The 20,620-nt window shown below is 43.3% G+C and overlaps 1 protein-coding gene across 2 annotated transcripts in view; it reads right to left on the bottom strand.

Moving 5' to 3' along the window:
* The window catches only part of TSHZ3 (teashirt zinc finger homeobox 3), a 114,634-nt gene that overhangs the window by 62,415 nt on the left and 31,599 nt on the right, over positions 1-20,620 (bottom strand). Inside the window, exon 1 of one of the 2 annotated variants that reach the window (XM_081870182.1) lies at positions 5,444-5,577. The exons of the other annotated variant lie outside the window; for it this stretch is intronic. The gene's annotated coding sequence lies outside the window, so the exon portion shown is untranslated. Of the gene's footprint in view, positions 1-5,443; positions 5,578-20,620 lie in introns of those variants that run through there. 2 annotated transcript variants of the gene reach the window in all.

Below are 20,620 nucleotides of genomic sequence, written 5' to 3'. Positions count from 1 at the left end.
TTCTAAGTAGGGCTAACACTGGATTAAGCACATAATGTTTAGCTGGAATCTGCTTGTCTGTGATTTTCACCCACTAGTTCCAGTCCTGCCCTTTGGTCCTCTGTACCAACAGAATTATTAGAAACTTCTAATTCTGAATGGGCAGAGTATTTACAGGAAAGAACATTCAGTCTCCTATCTGTAATTCAAAGTGATGCAATCCAGGAATAGATACATTTTATGAGTCTGCTGGTTAGGCATTTTGACTCTTCCTGACAACATTTCGGTGCTACTCAATCTGCCAAGAACTAGGTTTATGCAAACAAAAGTCATGACCATGCATCTGGTGCATGTGATATCCTTCCCCAATCCTGTCCAACTGTGAGTGACTGGTCCTTTTCCTTCTTCCAGGGTGCATGTGATACAAATGGCTCTAGACTGGAATGGGTGGGTTTTTTTGGAGGGGGTGTATTCTGTAGCATGCAATTGACACAATAATGGTGCCTTAGAGATGGATTTATACTGAAATGTCTACACTAAGCTGGATCAGGCCAATGTCTTTTCCAGTCTAGCATCCTGTTCTCACAGTGGCCAACCAGATGCCTGTGGGAAACCAGCAAGCAGAACCCAAGCACAAGAGCCCTCTCCCCTTCTGTGGCTTCCATCTACTGGCATTCGGAAGCATTACTGCCTGTTCTGACACGCTTCCCCAGCATTCCTGCATAATTGCCATCTGGAGGGTCACTCTTGCACTGTAGTGCAGCAAATGCAGGACAACACATGCACACCGGAACATTTGTGGCAGGAAAAGTCACAGGATTTCAACAGGAAGCTATAGGACATCCACCAATTGAAAACAAAGCAGTGTGTCCTCCCTGAACTTTCCATAGGCACGAACAGCACTGAAAGCAGGAACTCAACTGCCCCAATAGCATCATGAGCACAAAGGGTCACAAATACAGGCAACGGCCATTTTGTGCAGGAGTTCCATTCCCGGCCCCCATGCATGTCAGCAGTGTGTGCATAAGCACACCCTGCCCCATTATGCCCCTGTTGCGCCCCGTTCTTCCCTCTTCTGGATCCAAAAGGACCTTCACGTCAGCAATCATGCATCATTTGGACACACCCAGAATGGCCGCCACTTGTACACAGTAAAAAAGAAGTCTAGAGGACCAAAAGAAAAGGGGTGGATAAATGTGAAACAGAATAGTTGGAAGCATATGCACACTGACACATGCCCCAGTAGAGAATCACATGACTACATTTAGGTAGAGGCCTTGATGGTCTTCTTGTGAAGCCTATTATACATCATGGTGGTATGTTCATAACTATCTAAGGTTTTGAGTGGGACATCTGAGATAGGCTCACCCAAAATCTTTTTCTTTTCTTCTGTAGTCCCAGAGGAAGGGGCTTAAACTCTAATGGCATCTTTCTGGTTGGCCAAGCAATCTTATTTGTGTTTAGTCCCACAGTGCTCCATGTGACTTGCTTTCCACTTTAGCATGGACACATCAGAGGACTTATGACCTCCAGATACTGTTGGACTCCAGTTCCCATCCATCCCAGCTAGCACTGCAATGGTCAGGGATGACGAGAGTTGTAGCAGTATACAACTGCATAGGACTGCAGCCTAAATCACCCCTGCAAGCCACTATTAGCCCTGGAGACGAAGAAAAACTAGGAGGACCCAATACCTTATGATTTCTCCCTTGACGAGTTAACATCAGCTTTGGGAAGGTGAAAATTCAAATTCAGAGATGGTACAGGGGGGAATGTTTAACCTGCTCATTGACAACACTATGGGTCTAACTCAAATCCCTTAATCCCTCCCTGCTGAAATATAAAATGCCCACCATCAGTATTGGCCACCCGCCGGCTCTAGAAGACATACCTGTTTAGGCAGACATTCCTGTGAACCTGAACTTCGAGATTCAATTGTTTAAATTTTTTAAACTGTTTCAATTGCTATCCTTTTTAACCGGCTTGCTATACTGTATATTTTAATTGCTGCTTTGATGGAAATGTTTTATTGTGTATGTTAATTATGTATGGATTCATACTTGTAAACTACTTAGAAGCCATTTTGCAGCAGAAAGCCATGCAAGTAGTAGAAAAATACTTTCAAAGTTCTGGCCAAGGATCTCTCCCATACCACATTTAGTTTGGCTCAGATCTTTCAATTAGAGAAGCAGTGACAGACAGCCATGAGTAGGAGGAAATATTAATGTCCAGAAGCTTAAATTTAGCATCAGCCAGTCTCAGGCATTTTGAAAGCCTGTTCTGCCTTTTAATAGAATGATCCTTTCCCCAGAACATCTCTGCTCTATGGAACATAAACAATGACCCTCGTTCTAATTGAGCTGCGCAATATTATCTTTCAGAAACCATCTCCTTTTGGGCTGTCAATGGGTTTAAAGAATTTGTAGCTGATTAATCACCTACCTTTTAACCGATTCACAAAACGAAACTAAATCTGCCTACTGCAAAATCTACAATGTTCTTACATGTTGAAGGAAGAATAGTAAAGCAGAGAGAAGCTTATTACAGAGAAGGGGAGTTCTTGGTGCTGTCAGCTCTCTCTGTATATTAACAGCTGTCTCTTAGCATATCAGCAAATCAAACACAGATATGTCAAGCCTGGTTCCTCCTGGGTAAGCGCCCGGAACCCCTGGAATCTCACACTACTGTGGAGATTGGGTTACCGTGCAGCAATATTAACTAGATGCCAATCCATTTACCCCTTTCCCGAGCCCTCAGCATGCAGCGCATTTGGCATCCAACCTAGGGGTCTGGACTTGGTGGCCCCTGGAGCCCCTTCCAATTCTGCAATTCTTTGTCTCTCTGGGTCACCACAGACACCAATGAATTCCATGCAAGTAAAGGGGAGATCAGAGTGACCCATCCTGTAAACCTGCTTGTTGGTTCTGGTTGTTTTGATGGGCATGGAGAGAGAGAAATGCCTTTCTCTGTGCCCCCTCCCATGTGGATGAGGGATGGGCAGCACTCCATCTCTCCTTTGCCAGCCCACCTAGTTTCTGTGTCTTATGCAGAGGAAGGCTAGCCTCTTCCACTTAGTAGTCAGAAGTCAGAAGCCCACTTGGTAGGAGGTTCTCCCCCCCCCCTTACTGGTCTGTTAAGGGACACAGGTAGCACTGTGGGTTAAACCACAGAGCCTAGGACTTGCTGCTCAGAAGGTCAGCGGTTTGAATCCCTGCGACGGGGTGAGCTCCCGTTGCTCGGTCCCTGCTCCTGCCAACCTAGCAGTTCGAAAGCACATCAAAGTACAAGTAGATAAATAGGTACCACTCCGGTGGGAAGGTAAATGGCGTTTCCGTGCGCTGCTCTGGTTCGCCAGAAGCGGCTTAGTCATGCTGGCCACATGACCCGGAAGCTGTACACTGGCTCCATCGGCCAATAAAGCGGGATGAGTACCGCAACCCCAGAGTCGGCCACAACTGGACCTAATGGTCAGGGGTCCCTTTACCTTTACCTTACTGGTCTGTTAAGAAACCTGCAGTGCTGTGAGGGCCCTGGCCATTGGCCACAGTGGCTGGAACTGATGAGAGCTGGAGTCACGGGTTCCCCTCTGCTGCTGTCACCTTTTTGGAGTTACTAAGAAGCACACACACATTCACAACTTTCCTTGCCTTATACACAAGACTGCACTGGAATTTAAGACAATTGTATTTTACCCACTGCTAACACCTGCCCTAGCCTTTCTGTGAAATGGCGTAAAAATATGCATCCAAATACTGATTTTTCTCTGTATCCAATGCAGGATCTGTAGCAAGCCCTACATTTGAGGTCCATAGCATAGGCATTCTTTTCTCAGCTTTTTGATATAAACCCCAGATGGTGGGTGTTCACAATGCCCACTTAAGAATAAGAGAGCGATGTGCTCTTTACATGCCACCTCTTCTTAGCAGACTGGATAAAACTGGAGGAAAGCAGAACACTAGTTATTCTTATAAATCCAAGTTCCCAATGAAGTGTGAGAGCCCCATTCAAGCATGAAAGGAGTCCAGAAACTCTTCAAGGACTCGAGTATTATGAATCTGGCATAATAAGAAGCTAACTGTTGACTGACCTCAGGAAAGAAGCTTTCTTTCAGATAAGCAGTTGCCTATAACTGCATATCCTGCAGTTCAAAACATGTTAATTCTGCAGTAATTTAAATGTATGTCATTTCCAATCCCCGTCTGCAAATTGTCTCGCTCCATGTTCAAGTTGGTGGCAGAGTTCTTACACACAGAGACACACACACACACACACACACAAAAGGAAAACCCGCCAAAAAAATCCCTACCCCATATTAACTCCACAACTGTTTATCTTTAATCTACAAAATAGCTGCATTTGGAGGAAAATGAGATGCTGGCTTTTCATCATTAAATTATGCAAGGATTTGCAATCTCCATAAGCAAACTTGTCACGATGAAAATGGACAGCTTGATGCATGAAGGGAAATCAAAAGTTGAAAAGATACCAAAAAAGAAGAAGAACCACCAAACTCTTAAGTAGATAAATATTACAGGGACTTGTTATGCCAAATCTAATTTCCCAATTAGTTTTAATAATAATAATTTGGCAATACAGAACTCAAAATAACTAACAGGGGGTGATTTAGTCCTGCTGACAGCAATTGGCCTTGCCAGCTATATGGGATGATTAAAGAGCCTAAGGCAGGCTTCCTCAACCTCAGCCCTCCAGATGTTTTGAGACTACAATTCCCATCATCCCTGACCACTGATCCTGCTAGCTAGGGATCATGGGTGTTGTAGGCCAAAAACATCTGGAGGGCCAAGGCTGAGGAAGCCTGGTCTAAGGCACTGATTTCTGAAATACAGCGAGGCTGTTAGCTCTGGAGCTCTTAGATCTATGCTGCCGCACTAGATATGAGGACAGTGAAGTCTGAAAGCCATTGTGCACTACTAGGAATGTCACTCTGTTTTGAAGGAAACAGAAACAGGAGTGGAATTTGAAGGTGTTTGCTTATTCATCTGATGTCTAGAACTGAAAGAAATCTAGCAAATATGATCAGTAGTTGCCGTTGTTGATTTCAGTCTGCAAACGATAGGTAACTGATTCCATTCCATTTGCATTGTGCTTCCTTGGAATTGAAATGGAGTGGAATAATATAAGTTGTGCAGAATCATAGAATTGTCAAGTTGACAGGGTCATCTAGTCCAACCCGCTGCAATGCAGGAGTCACAGAAAAAGAATTCCTGACAGATGGCCACCCAAACTCTGCTTAAAAACCACAAACGAAGGAGAGTCCACCACCTTCCGAATGAGTCCATTCCACTGTTGGACATCTCTTACCCTCAGAAAGTTCTTCCTAATGTTTATTTGGAATCTCCTTTCTTGAATCCATTTGTCCTCCTCTCTGCAGCAGCACAAAACAAGCTTGCTCCATCTTTCACATGTCAGTCCTTCAGATATTTGAAGCTGACTATCATGTCACCTCTTCTCCAGGCTAAACAGACCCAACTCCTTCAACTGGTCCTCAGAAGGCTTGGTTTCCAGACCCTTGATCATCTTGGTCACCCTTCTCTGCACACGTTCCAGCTTGTCAATATCCTTCTTAAATTGTGGCACCTAAAACTAGACACAATACTTCGGCTGGGGTCTGACCAAGGCAGAATACAGCGGTACTATGACACCATTTGATCCGGACACTAGACTTCCACACAGTTATCACTTGCAAATGTAATGTTCTTTTAAAAACCAGTATGTGTGTGTTTGCCGTTGCTAGTCCCACATAAGCCTTTAGCGATGGAAGAAATACCAACATCAGCAGCAACAGAAAGAAAATTATATCGATCAATAAATGAACCGCATGATCCTTGTTTTACATTGCATTTCAAACACACACATACCCAAAAATACATGTAGCAGCAATGGATGGAGCCTGATATGGTGATTAGTTACCTTTATTCCGATACGTATGGCTTCCTTTTTATCTGGGAATCTTCAAAGAGCATTACCAGCATCACTCAAGTAATCATCAAAAGAGATGTTCAGTAAAGTACTGTAATGAGAGCAATTACACCAAGCAGCACCTTCACTTCAAGAGCAACTCAAACCGAAAGCATTGTTCTGTACGGGTGTGGATGAGTTACTCGAAAGATAAGGCCGCACCAAGCACTATGGTTTGACAATGTGCGTGAGGGGGGCACAACTCTTCATTTGCTTTCTCATACTGTTAATGTCAAGCATTTGAGAGGATTTTATTACTTGTTCCTGATTTTGTTACCTGCAACTACATATAGGGTGCAGTCAGATGTAGACACGACTGCATTAGGTTTTCTTTCTGATTGTAATGCTAGCATTCCAGCATTAGTCCTGGTTTCAGATGTACCTTCTAACATTGCATTAGAACATCAGAACTTCAGAACGACCTGCTGGATCAGGCCAATGGCCCATCTTGCCCAGCATCCTGGAAAACCCTCAGTCTGGATTCAAGAAGAGCGCTCTCCCCTCCTGTGGTTTTTATAAGGATATAGGAAGCGCCATGCAGGATCACACCAATGGCCCATTGAGTGCAGCATCAGGGTCTCCTTATGATTCAGAAGTCCCTTCTTATGTTCTTATGTTGCTCTTATATTCTTGAACTTACAGAGGCATTTCAGTCAGGGCTTATCCACACTTCTGCTTGCCCTGACACTTCCCCCCTGGAAAACCCACTGTTTATTGTTGAATTGGAACGAATGTCAATTGGGTTTTCTCTGGATTGACATTTGCTCTGACTGAGGACTAAAAAGTGGGCTTTCCAGGGGAAAGCAGTGTGGCAAAGGCAAAACCACTCAGATCTGTGCCTTGAAAGAGAAAACAAAAGCAGAAAACCACTAGGCATCTGAAGGCAGCCCTGCTGAGGGAAGCTTTTAATGTTTGATGCATTACTGTATTTTAACATTTTCTTGGAAGCCGCCCAGAGTGGCTGGGGAAGCCCAGCCAGATGGGTGGGGTATAAATAATACATTGTTGTTGTTGTTGTTGTTGTTGTTGTTGTTGTTGTTGTTGTTACCCATGCTTCTAGGCACAGGACAAGTGGAAGTGTAAATGAGCAGTCTCCTGTTCTCTGGCCAACCAGCTCTCTGCCCCACACAGCCAATCCTAATCCAAATGTATAGCTATGGCAGATTAGTCCCCCTCCTATGTGTCTCTAAGCAGAAAAAGGCATGTGACTGATGTGACTTCCTGAAATCCAGGCCCACTATGAAGGCTCTATCAGTTGCAATACTCAGTGTTTTTTTTAATTTAGAGGGGGAAAGTGTTTTTGATAATAAATAATGAATAATTTTGGATGGGAGGAATACTGAATGCAACTGGAAGCAAGCTTTCCACATATTTTAAGTGTTTTTGCGTGTTTGATTTCTTGGCAATGGATGTGCAGGTGTAAACAATGAATGAATTCAAAAACTTACGTAATGTGGTATGGCTTGATTTCTAAATAGAGGTAAGGAGTCAATCTTGTCTGAAAACCATACTTGGGACTTCTTACATGGAAGCTCTTCCCTCTCTATCGATGTGCAGAGAATGATTGATTGATTTTGAGAAGGGAGGAAACAATGGTACTCTGCACATGTGTAATGGCATGCTTTCCTAAATAAGTGCTGTATGAGTCCTATTGTGATGAAAACGGCACGGTTAAAAATTGCAGCCCTACCAAGTCAAAATGTTTCCTGCCACTGCTGGAGAATGTTATTGCCACATGACACAGGAAAACATGTCGCTACCATAATCATGAACACAACTTCTTTTAAGTTAAATATATATAGAACAAGAGCTAATTCTTTTCTTCCCAGATTTTACCTGAACATTTTCTTTGACCAAACACATCTTTTTCATTTTGTATTACAATATTCTAAAACTGACACAAGTCTTTATAGAATAAGGAGCCATCTTGCCATATTAGATTATGTCATTGTTCAATAGACACTTTTTTAACCTTTAAAATATTTCTAGCTGCTACAGAGGCAGCCACAGCAGAAAGCCCCCAAAATATTAGAAAGTGCACATTTGATTGATGCTCTCAAAGCTATTCCAAGGAGAATAAATGAAGTGAGTTATGTTTTAACCTGTGTCCTTTGCACTGGTATCTGCAAGCACATTTGATAAGGAAGTATGTATTTGTTTGGATGGCTGTGCTGCCTCAGGCTGATGAGAGTTGGGGTTCAAAACATCCAGAGGGCAACTGGTGTGGCAAAAGAAGGTACAGTTGTACCTCAGGTTACATACGCTTCAGGTTACAGACTCCGCTAACCCAGAAATAGTGCTTCAGGTTAAGAACTTTGCTTCAGGATGAGAACAGAAATCGGGCTCTGGCAGCACAGCAGCAGCTGGAGGCCCCATTAGCTAAAGTGGTGCTTCAGGTTAAAAACAATTTCAGCTTAAGTACGGACCTCCAGAACGAATTAAGTACTTAACCTGAGCTACCACTGTATTGCCAGTACTGAGCTCGATAAGCCAACAGACTGGTTCAGTAAGAACATAGCCCCCAACATTGCTAATTCTACCTTTCCCTATCCCTGATCTATTGGTGCCTTTCCCCCATCTCTGCAGTTTAGTCACACGATACTTCCAAAAATCAGCCCGCCAGGTAGTGTGAGGCTCTGGAAGGTCATCAACTCCTATGATGGCTTGCAAACTGTAGCCCCTAATTATAGCCTGGCTCATCTTAATGAATAAGGCAGTGCATGAACTCCAGTTTCCACCCCCTCCTCCCTCCCCCTCCCATAACCTCCAGACTACCCTACATTCCTCCTCCCTTTATCTCTCCCATCCAATAGGACAAGTCATTAGCTGTCTTTTTCAAAAGCAGCCCAAAGCAATCTTTATGCTACGGCACATCATTGTCACTTTTATTTTATAACTTATTTGTTTTCATTTCTTCAATTTTTCTCTTGTGGGATTGATTCCTTTGGCATGACGCTGACAGATGTGTGTGCTGGAAGTGCAAAATCTCTCCTCCTCTTCCCCCCCTCCCCGATATCTAAACAGAAATCATTGAAATAAAGACCATTTTAGAGTAACTCAAATATAAAAAATAGCACTTTTAAAACTGCTGCATTTATTTCCAGTGTCATAAATGTGTGGCAGGGATCATCACCCCCCCCCCTTCCTCTGACAAAAGTGCTCCTAAAACCTTCATGTCAGAGACCCCATTTTTATAATAAGAGAATTAAGAATTAGAATAACAAAAACACATCACATTTTTTCCTAGGCTGAAAATACATCTTAGGGCACCTTCAAATACATAAGTTTCTCATATCTCATCACTTGTAAAGGTAGAACTCTCAGCTAGAAAGGGTTCAACTTTTGAACTTAGACTCTTAGTTTTATTTATTGCATTTATAAATAAATGCACCAAGGGCCTCAAGGTGGTCTATGTGGTTCCGCCCTCCTCATTTAATCCCCACATCAACCATATGAGGTAGGCTAAAAGGCAGCAATTGTCCCCCAAGGTCACCAAGTGGGGACTTGAACCATGGTCTCTCCTAGATCATTGACCATAATAATGAGTATTTGATTTGATCTGAGATTGAAAAAAATGAGAAATGCAGAGGACCAAAACTGACAGAATTGCATGCATCCATTGGCTGGGCTAAGCACAGAAACCAAGTAGGCTTTCCGAGAGAGGAAGCCTTCCTCTTTGAGGGCAAGCATCTTGGCATCTTGAAGTCTAACAGCATGGTCATTTGTGGGCTAGGGACTAGCTTATGTCATAATACAATCACGGCTCTAGGGCTATTTACGTACTCCACCTCCATTTACTCTGTATCCATTGCATTCCTACCACTGGATTGGGAAGCTGTGTGCACATGAAACTCACATTTGCACCATACACGTCAAGCACCTTAAACAGCCCTGGCTTCCCCCAAAGAATCCTGGGAGTTGTAGTTTGAAAGCACTATGATATCACTCTGAACCCACTCTGAAAATTGCATCTAGGAAGAGCCTTGCTGGATCATCTAATTCAGAGCCTCTGTTCCTTCAACGGCCAACCAGACTGAGGGATCAGACAATAACTACTGCCCAATTCTTTATTCAGCAACTGTCAGAGCTGCCCGAGGTCCCAGCTCACAAAGGACCAACGCCAGTTCTTATTATATACAAAAGTCTTTATTGAAGTTCAGTTTCGATTTCAAAGCCGCGGCGCGCAGCTCTACGTCTTGGACTCTAGACCGCTGAAGCTCCGTCTGAATCTCCTCCCCCCAGACACCAGTTCAAGACTCTAGCCTTGCTCCACCTCTTCCTCTGCTCTTTCCTCCTCTGGGTCCGCTTGTCCGCTGGGGTCTTGCCCTTTCTGGACTCTTCTGACGCTGAGTCCCCTGATTCTTCCCCCTGCCTCCGGCGGGCTTTAGGACCTGGTTCCCAATCTGGGCTTTCTGCTGTCCCGCGCGCCTGTACATTTGAACTTGGCACGCGCGCCCAGCCGGCAACCTTTCTCCTGACCGTTACACTGCTCCTGTCACTGCTTCCCCCTTCGGGAGTGCTAGCTGGACCTGACTTCCCCTCCGTTCCCTCACTCTGCGATAGAGGCGTGGCCAGCCCTGACTCATCTTCTCTCCCTACTGGAGGAGACGCTGGTCCTGACACATGGGACTCTTCCCTTCCACTCCGCTCTGGTGGGGGAACTGGTCCTGATCTCCCGCTGCTGCTTTGGGAATCCCCGCTGGCCCCTTGCTTCTGGTGTGTCCCCCCTGGGACCCCCCTTGCCCTGGCCATCGGCACCCCCCTCTGGGAATCTTCTGAATCGCTGGAGAAGCTCATGGAATCTCTCGGGCCACTGTCATACTCCCCTACGCTGCCCTCAGATTCCTCCCCTTCGCTCTCCGTCTCCTCTCTCCCCTGTGTCTCTGCTCCTGAGCCCCTGACAGCAACCATTGCTTCCAACGATGGATATTCCATTTTGCTATCCAACCCAATGTCTCAGGCAGACCTGCTGTTTAATACTTGGTTGGCAAAAGCAAGATCAAATGAGGTCCTCCCAAACAAAGCCAACTCTCAATGACAGGACCAAGTTTTGCTATCAAGGTTCACAGCCACTGATGGAAACAACCTTCATGAATCTGTTCAATCCCCTTTTAAGAACAACATCTAAAGCAGCCATATTGCCACATGCTACAGTGGCAAAATTTCACACGAACTATGCATCGTTCAAAATAATGTGCTTTGGTTGACCTGAATAACGTATTTTTCACTCTATAAGACGCACTTTCCCCTAAAAAGTAAGGGGAAATGTGTGTGCGTCCTATGGAGCGAATGCAGGCTCCATGGCTTCAGCAAAAGCAACGCGAAGCCTCCAGAGTGCAGCGGAGGCTGTGCTCTGGAGGCTTCGGGCAGCTATCCCTGAAGCCAGGAGAGCAAGAGGGGTCAGTGTACACAGTGCACGACTATCCCATAAGCCAGGACAGCCAGCGAGAACACAGCACTGCGATCCCACTGGCTGTCCTGGCTTCTGGCATTCAGAATATATTTTTTCTTGTTTTCCTCTTCCAAAAACTAGGTGTGTCTTATGGTCTGGTGCGTCTTATAAATACGGTATATTGCTGGTCAATTGTATGGCTAACTGTGAGTTCTTACACTGCAAAAGGAGAAAAATTATCTCAATTTTTTGTTGTTGTTGACATATACGTTGCAATGGCAGATGTCTAAATTTTAAGACTTCATCCATCACTTGCTAACGCTATAAGAAAAAAGCAATCATTGTAGTTTAGACCTGTGAACATATGATACAATTCTTAATAAAAGGAGATGGAACATCCCATTACCCATTAACCTCCCTCACCCCAAAAATTTTTGCAAACCAGCTTTGAAATGACCAAGTAAGGGGCATTAATGTGCAAGTTCTCCAAGGCCTTCTCAAAGTCAAAAATCTTTCGGAATGGAGGAGCCATGACAGAGAAATGGGTATTAAACCATCACAAGTTTATTGTGTAGTTGTATCATGAAATTCTAACCTGCAAAGTACCCATAACATTGGGCTAGAAGCCACCAAGCAGTTAGGTAAGCAGTTGGGTCTCCCACAGCAATTTTGGACATCTTCTGGAGCTCACCACCACACATCAAGAAGCATAATTCCAGAGCAGTCTTCACCAACCCAGTACCCCTGTGGAATTTTGGACCATAGGTCCCAAAGGTCAAAATATACAGAGGACCCCAGGCTTTCTAAAGAATGATAGGGCACTTGCGGGCAGAGGGTTATTGGCAACAAGTTTTTGTTTTGCTTTTTACTTTTCAGATTCCCCTCCAGAAAGGGTAAATTCAGACTAAACGGTGGCGAAATATAGGCTGGCATTTTGATGCTGCAAAACTCCAAACCTGCAGGAATGAGGAGAACCAATCCCAAATAAAAACCCCTCTAGAAGAATGCTGAAAGAAAAATGAATGGTCTATACTATGACACATCATGAGTAGATTTGCCTTTTTTTTTTATCAGCACTAAATATCGCCATGTCCTGAGCGACAAGTTATTCAATAGTGCAATTAACTTAGAGGGAAATGCCAAAAAAGAAGGTTGTTATATATTAGATAGAGAGATGACAGACAGTTATAGATATAGCATTCATATCCTATCTTTTCCCACAGCAAACACAAGGTGCTGTCCATGGTTCTCCTCCTCCTAATTTAATCTGCACAACAACCCTGTGAGGTAGGTGAGACTGGGAAGCAGTGACTGGACCAAGGTAACCCAGGGGAATTTGAACCCTGATCTCCCAGGTCCTAGTCTGACATCCTAACCACCACACCACACTGGCTCTTATTGTGACCACACACACACACACACACACACACACACACACTGATTAAGAACAACAGCATTGAATAGATCTAAAGCAAGCTCTCAGTATGAACTGCCTTTCTCTAGGGTGATAGATTTATAGGTAATTGGTATTTGAAAAACCTTTACATATGTGTTTACCGGAGTATTAATGGCTGTCTCCATCGCAGAGAATATGGAACGCAAAGCAAATCAGACAATACCTTTTTATTGGGCCAATTAGTCTTAAATACTGTGCTTTTCACACACAAAAATGAAGACAAAGAAGAAATTGAAAGTGTGCTTTCAAATTACACGTTTTACATTAGGCTTGGGTATTCAGTGCAAAAGCAGTCCATAAACATAAGCACTCAGTGGTTTAGCTGTTAGTTCTTGGATGGATATTTAAAATGAACAAAGAAGCAGCAGATAGGCAATGTGTGGTATGAAGACTAGTTTTAATGTATATGCATGATATGCTAAATATTTAGGGGGATTGTTATAGTAACCATGATCGCATACCACACAGCATCATCTGAAAAGATTGATACCTTGAAATTTCCAAAAGCTTTTCAATGTAAAATGCTTTCCAGGAATCCAGACTAATTGTGAATCGATCTTGCCAATAAGAAAATTATTAAATAAAATGATGGCAGATTATTTTCATGGGTGTGATAATATCTCATCTTCACATGGTAATCTTCAGCCACACAAATAATTTCATATATTTAAAACTGCGTCGAACTCAGCTTGCCGTTTTTCTCTTCAATGTAATTCTATTAAACATGCATGTTCTGGCTATCTATTCCCAGAAGTGTTTTATGGATTTGGTGAACAGATTTAAAAAATCAAATTATCAAATAATTATTTGGGGGTAAAAAAAAAAAAACTTTTTCCCTTCCAAATCATTGGCCCTGTACACATATAGTGCTAAGCCAAACCATGGCTAAAAGCAGGAATGCACAAGAGTCCAAGTACTCACAGGAGATATCAGAGCTCCTTGCTTCTCTTCTGGTTCTGTTGCTGCTGAGCTAAGTCATGGTTTATCTTTCCCAGACAAACCATGAGTCATAGAACAAGTTTGATCTACAGTTTTGTGCTTTGCTTGTAACAAGATAAACCATGACCCTTGGTTCAGACACAATGCTAAGCCAAACCATGGTTTACCTTGCAGCAGGGTCAGAGGATCAGTCTTCTTTCTGGGAACTCACGCTTACACTTTCATACTAAACTATGGTTTGACTTAGGACTCATCTGTACTTTCACTTGACTGGTATCTTTATTGTTTTGTCTACCAGTTAATTCCCTTGGGGTCGAGAGCTTTATTTGTTGTTATGTGGCTGCACCTTGCAAAAATCCGATCTTACCCACTGAATCAGATCTTATCAGATGTGCAGGAAATCTGAAGAGAGATTTTGCTTAACCAAGCTTCAATTCAGTGGGTAAAATTGGATTTCTGCAAGGCGCAGCTGAGGAACAACGAGAAAAGCTCTTGGACCTGGGGGAATTAATTGCTATATTCAAAAAAGGGTTAAGAGAAAGTGTGGAAGAGCCCTTAGTGTTACATGCAAACAGGGCCATCATGAGCATCATATTTTTCCTATTCTGTCAATGATTTTCAGTGAAAGTTTCATTGAACACAGAGATCCATAAATATGTTCACTTAAAAACATAGGCTGGCAATACAGCTGTTCCTTGAAAAATAAAATGGGGAGAAATGTATATCTTAAAACTCAAAGAATATGAAAATTGAAAGGAAAAAATGCTTTCAATAGACAAGCTGTAAGAGCTGGTTTTGGTCTACCACTCCAAAATTGGTACCTTTGGAATAATTATGGCAACTGTAACAAAAATATATTTTACCCAGTTCCTTAAAATCAGCTGCTTGAGCTGGTAAGCACTTAAGATTTCAGATTGTTTAGGCAGGCAATCAGAAATTAAGGGGTTTTTTCCCCTCCTGGAATACTGTTGATATTATTTGTATGATATATGCTTTATTGTTCTTTTACAGTATATTTTTTCATTTTTGTAGTACTATTTTATTGCTATATTAGTCAACTTAAGTTTCCTGTTTGGACGGAAACAGAAGGCATAAATATTTAAAAATAAATAAGAAATCTGTTGGACCAGTGCGATATTGCAATCCTTGATGCATTGCCAGCACTTCTGGGACAATATGGCGTTAGACAATGGACTGGTTTGTAAATATATGCTTCTCACTTGATGCCTGCAACATCAAGTGGTGTCTTATAAACAGGCCATGAATGGATGCATAGATGAGCCTTCATGGAACTAATGTCATGGGCCAGGAGTCGGCTTCACCTGCTGAGCAGCAGCCTGAAGGAGCAGAAGGCGAAGTGACTCCACCTGCGGCTGATCAGCTTTCTTGCTCCTGGTGAGAACCAGCTGGCTCCAGCTTTCTTAAGCAGGGTTTCCAGCCTCAGTCAGTTGCTGGAGACAACATTTGTCATTCCTGGAAAGACCTTGATCCTTCCTGCTTCTCGTGGCCTTGGCCCCTCAGCTTTCTTGACCCCCGGATCATCTGACTACGTGAACAGAGATACTCCGGACCTTAGAACTGGACTGAACCTTGCATACAGACTCTGCCTCCAGGCAAATACCCTCCTGAAACTCGACTGGGCTTCTCCCTCCACTGAGCTGGCAGCACAGGACCAACAACTAACACCACAACTCAAGACTTTCACAGAATCATAGAACTATAGACCTGTAAAGTTAGAAGGGACCTCAAGGGTCATCTAATCAAACCTCCTGCAATACAGGGATCACAATGAAAGAATCCATGACAAATGGCCATCCAACCTCTGTTTACAGACTTCAAATGGAGTGTCCACTACCATCCAAAGTAGTCCTACAATCTGTTAAGGTCATCTTGAATCCCAGTTCTGTGAAGCTGCCCTTCCCAGTTTGGTGTCATCTTCAGATGTGACAAGCATCCCATCAATGCCTTCATCCAAGTCATTTATAAAGATGGTGAACAACACTGGCCACAGGACAGAACCCTCTAGCACACCATTTGTCATTCCCCACCCCCCAACATATTATATTGACCAATGGCACTGCACACTAGCCCCTTCCCTATAAAGAAGACCTTTCACCCACTCATCTGCCAATCATCATGATTTGGTCTAACCAGGAGCCTGAGAATGTGATAAGAAGCCTCCAGTGCTTGTAGCAGCTCTTGGTCCAACAACCTGCTACAGTCATCTATGGAAAGGCCCTTTCAGGCCCACACTGTATAAGGGTTCAGGCAATATAAGGGTTCAGGCAATTGTTGAGGTACCCTGGACCTAAATTGTATAAAAAATAATAGAAGGACCTTGAACCTGATTAAGTAGTAAGTGGGAAGCCAAGGCAGATGTTTATACAGTGCTGTTGTATGTTCTCAACCAGAAGCTCCCATCAGCAATCTGGCCACTGCATTTTGTTCCAGCTGGAGCTTCCAAACCAAACCCAAAGGCAACCCCACATACAGAACCAAGTGATGCTATGCCAGCCTTGGTGTTACATTTGTGTATTTTGCTTCTTATTTTAAGGCTGTTTTGTTGCACTGTGCATTGTATTTGTGGTCAGCGGCCTTGGAGCACCATTTGTTGTTCCAGATATAACAAAACAAGTAACTTCTGTTTTGTTTGACCACCTGGCCAGAGTTGTAATGTCCATGCATTTGTGCACCACCCCAAAGTCTTCTTCCATTTCTACATAAAATCATAGAATTTATGTCATCTAGTGCAGGAATCACAGCCAACGAATCCCTGAGAGACGGTCATCCAACCTCTTTTGGAAAACCTCCAATGAGAAAGAGTCCACCGCCTTCTGAGGGAGTCCATTCCTCGGTCAAACAGTTCCTACCATCAAAAGCTTCTTCCTAATGTTTAGTTAGAATCTCCTTTCATGTAGTTTGAGTCCATTGAATCAAGTTCTCCTCCCTGGAGCAGCCGAAAGCAAGTTTGCTCCATCTTCCATGTGACAGATGGAATCTTCATTTGAAGATAGGTATATTATTATTATTAGTAGTAGTAGCAGTAGCAGTAGCAGTAGCAGTAGCAGTAGTAGTAAAGGTAAAGGGACCCCTGACCATTAGGTCCAGTCGTGACCGACTCTGGGGTTGCGCGCTCATCTCGCTTTATTGCCCGAGGGAGCCGGCGTACAGCTTCCAGATCATGTGGCCAGCATTACTAAGCCGCTTCTGGTGAACCAGAGCAGCGCACGGAAACGCCATTTACCTTCCCGCCGGAGCGGTACCTATTTATCTACTTGCACTTTGATGTGCTTTCGAACTGCTAGGTTGGCAGGAGCTGGGACTGAGCAACGGGAGCTCACCATGTCACGGGGATTCCAACCACTGACCTTCTGATCGGCAAGTCCTAGGCTCTGTGGTTTAACCCACAGCGCCACCCACGTCGCTGCTAGTAGTAGTAGTAGTAGTATTAATTTATTTTTAACCCACCCATCTGACTAGGTTATCATATCACCTTCTCTCCTCCAAGCACATGATGGGCTGTTTCTTCTTTAAGAAACAAACTTTGGTTTTATTTTGCTGTTTGAAATATTTCTCTCTTTCTCTCCAATTGTCTGCATTAATAATCCTTTGGCTTTTAAACGCTTTTAAGACAACAGACAGCATCCACCCTGCTTGAGCTGAAGGCTGCTCACCTCTAAGTAGTTCCTGATTGATTCTAAACAACAGGAGGTGAGAGAGCTCCTTTCGCGTGATATTAAAGGGTAGATATAAATATAGGGAAGCAGGCAACACTTAAAAACATAACGCATAAATCCTGCCCTTAATAATTACCACCTACGTGTCAGTTTTCGGCTTTCAAGATTTTGCATTTAAACAGCAGTCCTCAAAGTAACCCTGTGAAATAAGCTAATTAACACCAACTGCCAGATGAGAAACTGAGGCAAGGAGAGAGACAGAAAGATGGGCACCCTGAACATCAAAGGCTTTTCTGCTGAATAAAACAGGCTTGTGTTAGAATTTCATGAAGTCCCAGGCAGAAGTTGGTTGGCTAGGCCAAGGCTCAGAAAAAGAGATTCTGGAAGTTTAGAAATGTTTCCCATGGAAGATGCCAAACTGAGTGAACTTTTACCAGCATTGTTGAGAACTTAAAAAAAAAAATAACTTCCTAAAAGTTCACGGGGCATTTTTCATTAAAATACAACACGTTTTCATAGTAGTAAGAGGAGTTCTCCCCTGCTAGAGATCCTTGGAAGCTGCCTTATACCGAGTCAGACTAATGACCCATCTAACTCAGCCCAGTCTACACTGGCTGGCAGCAGCTCTCCGGGGTTCAGACTGGGGCTAGATCTAGACACATCAAAACAGTGATTCAGTTAAACACTTTGTAAACTTCATAAGGGGAAATCCCATTGGTGAAAGATGGGACTCTACAGTGCCATCTGGTGTCATATTGTTATACCTCATATAAAGTGCTTTTTCTTTACTAATACAGTGGTACCTCGGGTTAAGTACTTAATTTGTTCCAGAGGTCCGTACTTAACCTGAAACTGTTCTTAACCTGAAGCACCACTTTAGCTAATGGGGCCTCCTGCTGCTGCCGTGCCGTCGGAGCCCGATTTCTGTTCTTATCCTGAAGCAAAGTTCTTAACCTGAAGCTGTATTTCTGGGTTAGCGGAGTGTGTAACCTGAAGCGTATGTAACCTGAAGCATATGTAACCCGAGGTACCACTGTACAGTATAGGACCTAGGATTCTCATTCTGAGTCCTACCTGGAGATTCCATTGGGAATGGAACCTGGGACCTTCTGCTTGCAAAGCAGACAATCTGCCATTGAACTGTGCCCCTTTCCCAAGCAAAATGTAGATTTCCTTCTCTTAAGGCAGTTGTCCACATACCCCCAGACACAGACATATCAAAACAGGTGACTCGCAAGAAATTGAGAGAGAAGGCCATAGGCCAGCAGTAGCCTGCTGGTTGGCCAGCTCTCCTTACACAAACCCTGGGAGCTTATTAAGAACTCTTAAAGAAAAGCTAAATAATTTTCAAGGATGAAGGGACCAAATATGTCCTCTTTTTCTAGGACGCGTCCTCTTTTTCATGGGTAGAGTCGTCATAGTGAACCATAGTTAAAAGTAGAAATCAGCAGATGTGTCCTCTTTTTTGCTCAGAAGAAAGGCAGGGGAGATCTCAAAGGGTGAGAGGCTAAGAGAAGAGAGCTGGGATGAGAGGTAAGATAGGGTTATGAGGGAGGATCTTGTCCTTTCTTTTTCTGTTCCTCCTTTCTTTAGTTTATTTTCTTTATTTCCTGTAAATTAGTTTGCTCCTTTTTTGAACTGTGAAAATGTCAATAAACTTCAAGGAGGAGGAGGAGGAGGAGGTCATTTACATAGCCCCTTCCCCAGCACCATTCATAAACAAATATTTTTGTATTATTATTATTATTATTATTATTATTATTATTATTATTATTGCAGTACAGAGTATGGGCACTCTTTTTCTGCTGGCACCCCCAGCACTTTTATTATTATATGTATACCAGCACCTCATTTTTTAAAATCAAAATTTATAATCACCATCAATTTTAATGTTCATTCTAAAAACTATCACCCTGCATCAGGGTCTTGTAATCAGTGGATTCTCGGGGGGGGGGGGGAGTTATGCCAAAGAAATCTCAGGGAATTCAAAAAATGACAACTTGTGATTCTAGATTTCTCACTTCTGAGATGACACATAAAAGAATGTCTACATTATAACATCCGGTAAGCTACATTAAATTACTTCCAGCCTTTCTCCTGATGTGCATCTCACAAACCTCTTATGTATAACTAACCATTCACCTTCAGAGACAGAACTGGTTTACAGAATCCAGCAGTACTTCCCCCCCCCCCCTTGTACCACATATTGGATGAAGACAGCAAATGTTTGTGTAGAAAACTACACACACAACTTAGAAAATGCTATGTAGAAAATAGATGGTTGTGTCCAACATTGTGTGAACAAATCTGTCTGCCTAGGTGATTTATGTTTTTCAACTTCTGAATGCATGTGTTAGTTTCAATGTTCTGAATAACAAGGTACAGATCTTTTTCTTTTTCTGCTTATTTGTTTAAACCAAAATGTTGTAACAGTACTGTTTAAACCATAAACATCCATTTCCCTAATCTTCTGAGCTACCCAAATACGACCACACCTTTTAAATTCTGCATTAATCCAGACTGGGTCCATGTCCATAGTCACAGTGGATATTAGAATCTCCATTTCACCTGTTTGCGCGTCAAGGCCCAGAACCACCCCCAGAATAATAAAACACATTGAAACAGTATTTTAGTTTAAATGTTAGTGGGCAAATTTAGGCCACCACTTTATTGATTGTAGCAATGTGAGTGGTATTGGCTTAGGCACTGGCAAACTATATCTGACTCCTGCCCGCCTCGCAAGGAGTCTGAAAGGGTCATCCACCAAGAGAAGGAGCTCTGTCGATGGCAACCAACTGAAGCTCACCCCGGGATTACCGCTGGGTCCTGGCATGGCCCTAGCCCCTCAAACAGACTTTGGACAAAGACCAGACCCATGGGTTCCTTTAACAGAATACCCTTGTTCCTGGAGGGGCACCTCATCTCCCCCATCTCATTAAGTCAATGCCTCACCGCCAAACCTTACAAAGTTGTGTCGATTGCTAAGACGTAGGCAAAAACCAAATGGCCAGTACCAATCCTCCAAGTGGAAGAAATTCCTACCCGGCCCCTGTTCCAAAACAGGTGACCAACCAAAGTCCAAAGCAAGGCCAAAGTGAATACTTATGTCCTACGACAAGGGTGGGTGGACGGATGTTTGGCGGCGCAAAGCCAGGTAAGGCTCCAATGCTTCTGCCACTTTTTAAAAGGCCACCTCTT

Source organism: Podarcis erhardii, assembly GCF_964252035.2.
Source record: "Podarcis erhardii genome assembly, chromosome: 7".
Lineage (NCBI taxonomy): Eukaryota > Metazoa > Chordata > Lepidosauria > Squamata > Lacertidae > Podarcis > Podarcis erhardii.
This window is presented reverse-complemented; position numbering and strand designations above follow the sequence as displayed.